The sequence below is a fragment of the Grus americana genome, chromosome 6, assembly GCF_028858705.1.
Source record: "Grus americana isolate bGruAme1 chromosome 6, bGruAme1.mat, whole genome shotgun sequence".
In the NCBI taxonomy this organism is placed as follows: Eukaryota; Metazoa; Chordata; class Aves; order Gruiformes; family Gruidae; genus Grus; species Grus americana.
Genome location: NC_072857.1, coordinates 43,007,254 through 43,018,651, shown reverse-complemented (window position 1 = coordinate 43,018,651; position 11,398 = coordinate 43,007,254).

Below are 11,398 nucleotides of genomic sequence, written 5' to 3'. Positions count from 1 at the left end.
GGTGACAAGTCCCTCTCACCCACACCCAAGTGGATTGTGTGGGGCTCCACGTCTGCATGGGAACAATGGTCGGGGGCGTAGGGAGAAGGGGCCTCTCACTTGGCCAGCAGACCCATTGTGCAGTGCTGGCTCTCAGCGTTGAGGAGTGTGTCCCAGCCAGGCTTCCATTCGACTTCAAACACCATGGTCTCATAACCAAGGCAGCAGAGCATTTCTTTGTTGGTCAGCGCTGCAAATCTGCGTGCAGAGCAAAGCCCAGGTCATGCCGGGAACCATACAAGGGATAAAAGGGCTGGGATGGAGTACCTGTTGGGGTTGGTGGGAAGGCAGCCTTCCTCCTGGCATTGCCTCCAGAAGGTATTCATCTCCTCAGGCAACTGCCCTCTGCTGAAGAAACTTTGGAAGAGCAGCGCCAGGAGGAGCCAGGGGAAATGAACCTTCAACCTCCATGGGTGCCAGGGCAGCTGAAGGATCTCCTGCAGCTCCCTGGTTGCCTGCAGAAAAGAAAACACCCAGAGACAGCGCTTAATGCCAAGACATCCCCATGGCAGGGCCAGAGCGTGGGAGGGTGAGGCTCAGGCGCTGCCCCATCCCACGGGAGAACCAGGGGGAGCACCTGTCCCGGCTGCCCCTAAACCTGTCCCTAAGCCAGGGAGGCTTCCAGCCCTCCACGTGAGGCAGGGAGATGCAGTGGTGGGGGAGGATGGAGAGCCACCCGGAGAGGCAACCGCGGAGGCAAGCAAGGCCTGGTCCAGAAACTCACAGCCAGGGCAAAGATGTCCATTATTTCCCCATCAGAGGTGGACGTGCTCTGCAGTGGCCAGTCCTCCAGCGCACAGAGCAGCTCCAGCAGCACCTTCTCTGCAGTCTTGTTCGCGGAGACCATGGCCCTCCACATGGGCGCAGCAGCTCTGCAGGCCCAGAGCTCTGTGTCAGTGGGGTCTTGGCCACAGTGCCGTGGCCCGGGCCACCCCAGGGGCCCAGGCTGGCAGCCAGCCCTGCCTCTGCCCGTTGCCCCTCGCTGGCAGCACCCAGCGGGCCTGGCCCTGTGGCAGGAGGCGAACGAGTGATGGTGCGTTGATGGGCAGGGAGGGAGCATGGCAGTGGGCTCTGGGGCTGCCATGCCAGGGCAGGCAAACAGAGGGGTCAGAGGGTCCTGAAAAGCTCCCTCTCTCTGACACCCCACGTGCGACAGGCTCTACACGCTGATGGGCTCTAAAGGCTGATGAGCCCTGAGCCCTCGAGGCAGGTGGGCCCCCTAGCTGTCACACACTGGGGCACAGTGCAGGAGGGTCACCACCACATCATGGGCGTGCATGTGGGTCAGCTCCAGAAGGGTGTTGTCCAGCCTGTGCTCGGCAGACACATCCGTGTTGGACTTGAGCAACCGGCAGATGCACCTCACAGTGCTCAGCACCTGGAAAAGACATGGTTGAGAGATGGAGTTCTGAAAGATGAAGCCATTACCCCAGCTTCCCCCTGGAAGTGCTTCCCTTCCCACCACACCTTGCTGGCCTAAAAGGATGTCAGGAACCCAGTGGACCCGACTTCAGGGGCCACACGATCCCCAGGGGGCTCACAGGCTACTTACACGCTCCAAGGTGGAGGCATCCCTTTGCACAAGCGCATCGAGCATGGCAGCACAAGCCTCCGCATCACAGAAGCCAGAGCCTGCCATGCCCTTGATAGCCGTGAGGGTGCTGTGTTCACGCTCAGCGGGCTTGAGGGATTCCCAAAACTTCTGCAGGAGAAGGAAGGGCAGGGAAGAGAGGGATGTCACACCGAGTGTCCCAACAGTGGTGCTTGGCTGAGCAGCGAGAGCAGGCCCAGCCCAGGTGGGGTTGGCTGCCGGTTACCTGTGCTCTGCTGTGGGAGAGGGCACGGGTGTTTGCCTGCTCCTGCTCTTCTTCTGGCGGCTCCCAGTCTAGGTCTGGCAAAGACCAAGTACAAGCAGAGCTGAGGGGCTGCAGGAGAGGCTGGAGAACACAGCCGAGCCTCACACTCGCCAGGCAGGGCCAGCCATGGGACAGGGGCTGCTGGGAACACTGACCCCTGTCTCTCTTTCCCTGGGGATGTCCATGGGGGATGGCATGGGGCCCAGCTCAGTCACTCACCCGCCTGCAGAGGCTGGACCTGCTCCAGCTCATCAGGCTGCCATGCTGGGGCAGCCCCAGCACCTTTCTTCGTCTCCTTGTTCTTCTCCCCCATCCAGGCCAGCCTGGGCACGCTGGGGGCTCTCTCTGCCATCCTGTGTAGGTCTGGCCTCGAGGGCTCCTCTCACAGGGATGGCAGATGCCTCAGAAAAGCGCCACGGATGCAGGTCAGCAGGGAAGGAGGTGGCAGCGCAGGGGCTCCTCGCAGCCCCACTCCGTCCTGTCCTGTCCTGTCCCGTTGCGTCCTCCGGGCACTGTGGGGTGGCCATATCACTGCCAACGCCCATATCATGGAGGGTCACAAAAGATATGTCCTTTCTTGGCCATTGAGTTCGCTGGCTGCCAGCACAGCCTTTCTGTCACAAGGTGGAGACAGTCAAGCAGTCTGTGATCAGCCCCAGAGCCAGATCTCCAGATCCACGCTGGACCAGCGCAGCTTCCCCTGCAAACAGTGCTGGACCAGGCTCTGTGGGGACCTGTAAAACCAATCAAAGCAACCCTGGTTGCCTTTCCATGATGACAGTGTGTAGGGATTACCGTAACCAGCCGAGAAAGCAAGGTGTCTCATGCAAAATCATCCATATATCACATACAGCATTTATACATCTATCTCAGCAGCACCTTCTCCGCAGTCCCGTACTCAGAAAGCATTGCCTTCCACCTAGTCACGGCAGCTCTGCAGGCCCTGAGCTCTGTGTCAGCAGGGTCTTGGCCTCAGTGCTGTGGGCTGGGCAACCGGGGGGCACGGGCTCATTGCCTGCCCTGCCACTGCTCACGGCCCCTCACCGGCAGCACCCAGCGGGCCTGGGACTGCAGAGGCCCTGTCTCCTCCTCCTCCTCCCTCAGCCAACCCAGCCTAGGCATGTTGGGGGTATCTCCACCATCTTGCCAAGGCCTGGCCTCGAGGGCTTCTACCACAGGGACGGGAGACAACTCAGGGAAGCACCCCGGAAGCAGGGCAGCAAGGAACGAGGTGGCTGCGTGGAGGCTCCTCATGGTCTCCTGCCACCCTGTCCTCGCAGGGCTTCCTGCCACTCCTGTCCCCTCAGGGCCTCCCGACACCCTGCCCCTTCAGGGCCTTCCCACCACCCCACCCTTCAGGGCCACCTGCTGCCCTGACGCACCAGAAGAAACCCCACCACTCCATCCCCTCATAGCCTCCTACCACTCTGCCCCTAGGGCCTCCCCAGCACCTCAGCCCCTCATGGCCTCCTGCCACTCTGCCCCCTCGGGCCTATCCTCATTCAGTCCCCTCAGAGCCTCCCCAGAACCTCATCCCCTCATGGCCTCCTGCCACTCTGTCCCCTAGGGCCTCCCCAGCACCTCAGCCCCTCATGCCCTCCCACCATTCTGTCCCCAAGGCCCTCTGCCATTCAGTCCCCTCAGGGCCTCCTGTCAGGACCTACCCAGCCCCTCATCCCCTCATGGCCTCCTGCCAGCCAGTCCCCTCAGGGCCTCTCAACACACTATCCCCTCAGGGCCTCCAGGTACCATGACATACCGGAACGCGCCCCACCGCCCCGTCCCCTCAGGGTCTTTCACCATGTCCCCTCAGGGCCTCCAGTCACCTCTTTGACTCAGGGATTCCCCAGCACCTCATCCCCTCATGCCCCCCCCACCCCTCTGTCCCCTCAGGGCCTCCAGCTACCATTACAAACCTGAAGGCGCCCCACTGCGTCGTCCTCTCAGGGTTTTTCACCAGCCCATCCCCTCAGGGCCTCCAAACTGCCCCACCCCCTCAGGGTCTGCCCCCGGCCCTGCAAACCTGCCCTGCCATGGCACAGCACTGAAGGATCTCTGCAGCAGCCAGCTAAAATGGCAACATTCCAGCCAGCATCACATGGGTGGGAAACATGGCTGGGAGAGTATTTGTGGACATCTCCATAGGCATCCCCATAGGTCTGGGCTCTGCCCATGAGCTTTGTCAGAAGCATTAAGGCTTCAGCAGAAGAACCAAAGCGGGTTCTGGACACTTTTCCAACCGTGCTGCACGTCTGGGCAACTGTTGCCGAGCACAAGTGCCCTTTTTCTCCTCTTCCCCAGTGTGCTGGGGACACTAGGGAACAAAGCAAGTGGGAGGCAGAGAAGGGAGCTGCTGAGATAGATGTATAGAGACACGCTGGGAGCTCCCTGCCATGGCGTTCCTTGTCGAGGTGAGCCTGATGGCGAGCGCTGCCTCACTGAGCTGCCTCCAGCCACTCTGCCCTCTCGTAGGCACAGCTGCAGGGGGAGCCCAGTCAGTGGTGCTGGGGCAGGGGGTGGTCTGTGCTGCGTACCCTTGGCCCCTTGCTGCTGGGGTGATGCTTGTCCCCTCCTGCGTTTTGTGTCCCCATTGTGCCAGCTCTTGCTCTTCCATCGTGGCTCCTTGGGCCGAGGAATCAGAAGGTGCCAAGGGCTGGGAGGCACAGCGGAGGGGGAGAGCGACCTGTGCTGTGTGCCCCGCGGCGCAGAGCCAGGAGCCCAGGGGCTCTCCGCAGTCACTACCGCCTTCGGGCTCGGCTGCCTGGGACGGTGCTCGTGCCCTGTGCTGCCGGCTGGAGCCAGCCCTGCACGGTGCTGGGGTCCTGCCAGCCGGGCACCCTCGTGTCACTGCTCTGTGTGTTTCAGCTCGTGGCCTGCCCTGGTATAAAGGGTGATCGCACCCTGCAGCTCATCCCAAGGTACCTGCAGAGTGAGTGCAGAGCGATGCGTCGCGTGGTGCTTAGAGCCCTCGTCGTGAAGTCCAGAAGACCCTTGATGGTGAGAAGTGGCACACGGGGTGGGTCTGGGCGGGTGGTGCTGGGTGACACAGTAGCTTGGACTTGGCTGGGCTTCGGGAGCTGTGGTAGCTGCTCCCAGCTCTCCTGCCTCTGTGTTCACCTGCCCGAGTCCTTCGGGGCGGCCCTTTGGCTCCTGGACCCTGAGGCAGTAGCGTGGGCTCGAACCACTGGAGCGGTTTTGGCAGGAAGCCTTTTACGGCTTCACACCGTGCCGTTATGTTCCACACAGGCCAAAGGAATGCGGTTCCTGCTGCCAAGGCTCATAGAGCTACTGCCGGATGCAGATGGGGAGGTGCTCGGGATGACCCTGTCTGTGGTCATAAAGGTGGTCCAGAGCATGGACGTGCCAATTGCCAGCCCCATCTCTCTGCAGCTGGCTGAGGCACTCTGGCCACTCTTTGACAACGTAAGGCTTTGAACCACCCACCCTCCCCTCCTCACGGGTGCTGGGTGCTGCCAGGAAACTTTGTGCCCTGCAGATTTACAGACCCGTGCCCAGGTGGGCCTGGAGCAGCCGGCGCTGAGGTCTTGCCCTCTTCCTTTCCACCAGGAGTCCAGCTACGTGCAACTGCTCTCCATTCGCCTCTTCCCAGATGCGATGGGGTTTGTAGCAGAAGCAGGAAAAAAGCCACTGGAGGCACATGTGCAGCAGAGCTTGCTCCCACTGCTCTACCACTTGCACGATGAGAACCAGCGCGTGGCAGAGGTGAGGACTCCTGACCTGCTGGTTTCCCCGTGGGAGGTGGCTCGGCTGCCTGCTGCCCTGGCGCCTTGCGGACTGCGGTGCTCCAGCTTCTTCCTGGCCTTGGCTACAGAGCAGCAGCTCTGGGGGCCTCTGTCCTGCTGCCCCGGCAGCACCAGGTGCCCGACATGAGGGCCGCCCCACTCTTCTGCTTGGGCACCAAACCCACCGACGGAGGCGTTGCCCAGCTGCTGCATCTTGCCAGCAGGGGCCAGGAAAGGCCCTGAGCCTTGCCCAGGTACCGTCTCCCATCGCCCATTGCCGCCAGCCTGTAATCCACACACGCCCCACTCCCTTGGGTATGCAGCCCTGCAGGCTCTTTTCCCATCTTTTCTCCCTCCCCGAGCCCAGGGGTGCCAACTGAGCCCCAGTCCAGATGGGTTTGGGCAGCAGGGTGGCACCGCAGCTCCCCGGGGAGCACCCAGCCCTCTGCTCCCTCCAAACCCCAGCACCAGCCAGCTGCTGGGCAGGGAGGGGAGGCCAATGCTGGGCATATGGAGCACCCGGCCAAGGGGGAGACTCTGCACTAACCCTTCCCTCCATCCCCTTGTGCTCTCTCCAGTTGATGGAGCCCAGCAGCAGAGCAGATGAGTACCTGCTGCAGTCCCTGCTGTACCTGCAGAGCCAACAGGAGTCCATACGAGAGGTGGCTGTCAGGTTCATTGGTGAGCCACAACCGCCCCGGGGGTCCCTCCCTGCCCCACTGCAGCTCAGCCCCAGCTGCGACTGCTGCACTGGCAGTAGGAATAGGCCCTGTGGCTGCGGAGCTGCGTTGCTGGGAAGAGCGGGATTTGTGACTGGCTGCGTCATCCGGCGCCGTAATAAAGAATGCCTGCTTTCTAATAGTAAAAATGGAGCATTGGAGAGTTTATTATCCCATATTTGTTGACAAGGCCATGAGGGGATGAGGTGCTGGGGAGGCCCTGCAGCAAAGGGGTGGCAGGAGGCCCTGAGGGGACATGGTGGCAGGAGGCTATGAGGGGATGGAGTGGTGGTGTGTTTCAGGGAAGCAGATGGCCCTGAGGGGGATGGTGAGAAGGCCCTGAGAGGACAGGGTGGCAGGAGGCCATGAGGAGCCTCCACGCAGCCACCTCATTCCTTGCTGCCCTGCTTCCTTGGTGCTTCCCTGAGGTGTCTCCCATCCCTGCGGTAGAAGCCCTCGAGGCCAGGCCTTGGCAAGATGGTGGGGATGCCCCCAACGTGCCTAGGCTGGACAGGCTGAGGGAGGAGGAGGAGGAGACGGGGCCTCCGCAGTCCCAGGCCCACTGGGTGCTGCCGGCGAGGGGCCGTGAGCAGAGGCAGGGCGGGCAACCAGCCCGGGCCCCCCCGTTGCCCAGCCCACAGCACTGAGGCCAAGACCCTGCTGACACAGAGCTCAGGGCCCGCAGAGCTGCCGTGACTAGGTGGAAGGCAATGCTTTCTGAGTACGGGACTGCGGAGAAGGTGCTGCCTTCTGCGTGTCCTTCCTTTGTGGAGTAAAACAGTGGAAAAACCCAGAAGCAACCAGGACCCTCAGGAGAGAGTAACCAGCCATGATGGCTTTCCAGCAGCCAGTGGCAGCACTGGCCATACCCCAGCCCGTGGCCTGGCCACAGGTGCCAGCTGCTCCGCCAGCCTGCAAGAGCAAGAGGAAAGGAGAGGAAAACCTTTTTCCTCCCGGGCACCCGCTCTGCAGCGCTCACGTCTCCTGTGGCAAGGGCTGGGTGGGGTACAGCCCGCAGCTCCAGGCCACTTCTGTCCCCACGGTCTCTGCTGCGCGAGTATTGGAGCTGCCCGTGTTTTGGGACAAGAGCTGTGCTAAGAGACGGAGGGGAACAAGGGCAGCCCTGACGTGATCACAGAAGCACACTGCGCGGTGGGAGGCAGAGAAGGTGCTGCTGAGATAGATGTATAAATGCTGTAGGTGCTATATGGATGATTTTGCATGAGAATGCTACCTTGCTTTCTCAGCAACCACCCATGGCTGGTTACGGTAATCCCTACACACTGTCATCATGGAAAGGCAACCAGGGTTGCTTTGATTGGTTTTACAGGTCCCCACAGAGCCTGGTCCAGCACTGTTTGCAGGGGAAGCTGCTCTGGTCCAGCGTGGATCTGGAGATCTGGCTCTGGGGCTGATCACAGACTGCTCGACTGTCTCCACCTTGTGACACAAAGGCTGTGCTGGCAGCCAGGGAACTCAATGGCCAAGAAAGGACATACCCAATAAAAATCCAACTCAGCAGGCTCCCACGGTGCCTGTCGCTTTTCAGGATTTTTATCATGATGACTGGGATTCAAGGCAGAGAAGATGCTGCTGGAAACCCTTGGCCATGGGAGCTCTCGTCTCTCTAATCCCTCTGCTCTATTTGAGCTGGAAAGGTGGATGTTCTTTTCTCTGCAACCTACTTGCATGTGAGCTTGTCCTCTGCTGCCTTTCACTCTTTCAGTGAGGCTGAAACAGCACAGCAGAACTTGCTGCCCTGAGCTCTGTACTAATTCATGTAAAAGGACAGGTCCCCAGAATTTTTTACCACTACCATTTTGGTGCGGTTTCTTAAAATATCAGAGGCTCCCGGGACCAAAGATGCAGCGTCACAATCACTTTTGCAAAGCAAAACGGGAGGTGCTTGTTCTAGTCAGTCTGCTTTGGTGGAGATCGTGTCAATGTGCTGGTGGTTTACCAGCATGTAGTGTGGCCTGCCAGACGTCACCGTCACAACCTTCTATTTATTGCTGCCTGTCAGGATGCAGTGCAATAAAGGAACCCCAAAGTCCCCAACAGGCTGGTGCTCTACAAGGTCCGTGTAGAGGCAGAGCAAGTGATGTCTGCCACAAAGGGAAATTTCTTAGCAGTAACCTGCGGAGAGGCCCCCAAAACACGTGCCAGATGTCCAGTTGTCGAAAAGCATAAGGCTTTTCGTCTGTTTTGATCTTTGCTTTCCTAATGGCAGAGCCATAGATGAGGCTCACTGGTGGACAGCTGACAGCTGAAGCTTTGTTTGTGAAGGCTAGTAAGGCGGTTCATAGGTCGCATCAATGAGGAGAGGGACGAATAAATAGCCTTTCCACAAAGCAGACTGCCATGTCTTACCCTGTGGCACTATCTCAGTCGGCATCATCGCTGACGTTATTCCAGCCACGCGGGTGCTGCGTTTCCTCCGCTTTCGACCTGCCTGGGGTCTCCCAGGGCCTCACCAGCTGCACAGTGACGTTTGAGGTGGGCTTTTGTGGGGAGGATCCCGGCGTTGCTGGGCAGCGTGGCGCAGAAACCCCTGGCACAAGAAGCAAATCTCGGTGGGTGTGATGGCAACGGGCCAGGTATGAGACGGTAGGACAGTGGTGGAGTGGCTGCATTAAAAAATGGATCCCAGGGTGAGGTTGCAGCGACAGCACATGAAAGCCACTCGCTGGGTCGTTCACTGGGATTGCCCTAGCATTGCAGCCTGATGAGGTGGAGTAGGTCCAGCCACTACAGATGGGTGAGTGACTGAGCGGGGCCATAGGGCTGGTGGCTAGATCTAGACTGGGTGCCGCCAGAAGAGGAGCAGGAGCAGGCAAACACCCGTGCCCTCTCCCACAGCAGAGCACAGGTAACCGGCAGCCAACCCCGCCTGGGCTGGGCCTGCTCTCGCTGCTCAGCTGAGCACCACTGTTGGGACACTCGGTGTGACATCCCTCTCTTCCCTGCCCTTCTTTCCCCTGCAGAAGTTTTGGGAATCCCCCAAGCCCCGTCAGCGTGAAGACAGCACCCTCATGGCTATCGAGGGCATGGAAGGCTCTGGCTTCTGTGATGCGGAGGCTTGTGCTGCCATGCTCGATGCGCTTGTGCAAAGGGATGCCTCCACCTTGGAGCAGGTAAGTAGCCTGTGAGCTCCCTGGGGATCGTGTGGCCCCTGAAGTCGGGTCCACTGGGTTCCTGACATCCTTTTAGGCCAGCACAGTGTGGTGGGAAGGGAAGCACTTCCAGGGGGGAGCTGGGGAAATGGTTCCATCTCTCAGCTGTTTCCCCTCCAGGTGCCGAGCATCATGTGGTGCATCTGCCGCTGGCTCAAGTCCAACACAGATGTGTCTGCCGAGCACAGGCTGGACAACACCCTTCTGGAGCTGACCCACATGCACGCCCATGATGTGGTGGTGACCCTCCTGCACTGTGCCCCAGTGTGTGACAGCTAGGGGGCCCACCTGCCTCGAGGGCTCAGGGCTCATCAGCCTTTAGAGCCCATCAGCGTGTAGAGCCTGTCGCACGTGGGGTGTCAGAGAGAGGGAGCTTTTCAGGACCCTCTGACCCCTCTGTTTCCCTGCCCTGGCATGGCAGCCCCAGAGCCCACTGCCATGCTCCCTCCCTGCCCATCAACGCACCATCACTCGTTCGCCTCCTGCCACAGGGCCAGGCCCGCTGGGTGCTGCCAGCGAGGGGCAACGGGCAGAGGCAGGGCTGGCGGCCAGCCTGGGCCCCTGGGGTGGCCCGGGCCACGGCACTGTGGCCAAGACCCCACTGACACAGAGCTCTGGGCCTGCAGAGCTGCTGCGCCCATGTGGAGGGCCATGGTCTCCGCGAACAAGACTGCAGAGAAGGTGCTGCTGGAGCTGCTCTGTGCGCTGGAGGACTGGCCACTGCAGAGCACGTCCACCTCTGATGGGGAAATAATGGACATCTTTGCCCTGGCTGTGAGTTTCTGGACCAGGCCTTTGCTTGCCCCCAGGGTCACCTCTCCGGGTGGCTCTCCATCCTCCCCCACCACTGCCTCTCCCTGCCTCACGTGGAGGGCTGGAAGCCTCCCTGGCTTAGGGACAGGTTTAGGGGCAGCCAGGACAGGTGCTCCCCCTGGTTCTCCCGTGGGATGGGGCAGCGCCTGAGCCTCACCCTCCCACGCTCTGGCCCTGCCACGGGGATGTCTCAGCACTGAGCACTGTCTCTGGGTGTTTTGTTTTCTGCAGGCAACTAGGGTGTGTGGGAGATCCTTTGGCTGCCCAAGCGCCCGTGGAGGTTGAAGTTGCATTTCCCCCAGCTCCTCCTGGCTCTGCTCTTCCAAAGTTTCTTCAGCACAGAGCAGATGCCAGAGGAGGTCAATACCTTCTGGAGGCAATGCCAGGAGGAAGGCTGCCTTCCCACCAACCCCAACAGGTACTCCAGACCAACCCTCCTCTTGCTCGCATGGCCCCGGTGTTGAGATATTCTTTTACCAAAGAACGATTAGCTTTGAATTTAGCAAGGCCTGTGAGTAATTAATGTATACAGAGAAGATATCCTAACCTTGAGAACAGAAACATCTTGGCAGGATTGCCCAAACAGGCTTGATAAGGAAGAACTGCTTGGCCGGACAACAGAGTTGGGAAACATGCAAGGAGAAGGAACTGTCCTCAAGAGTTGTGACCATAAAAGGGAAAAAGGAGTGGGGGGCTAACTCCCCAAACGACCACCGATGACTACCCGAGACCCCTGCGCACGCGCAGTGTAGTTTTGCCACGCCAGCAGTATGTAAATGCTCTCTAGGCACAGAGGCGGAGACTTCTTGGAAAATGTTTGAATATTCATGTCTTTAAGGCATATAAAGGATGAACTTTTGTTTGAGGGTATGCATGATAGGCAGAACGATCCCCCATGCATCCGGTGCCAAATAAAGCAATGCCTGCTTTCTAATACTAAAACGGTGTATTGGAGAGTTTATTATCCCATATTTGGTGACATGTGGAGACCCCCGGGCTCCCTGCTCTGTGCTACGGGGCACAAGGCACAGTTCGCTCGCCCCGTCCGCTGTGCC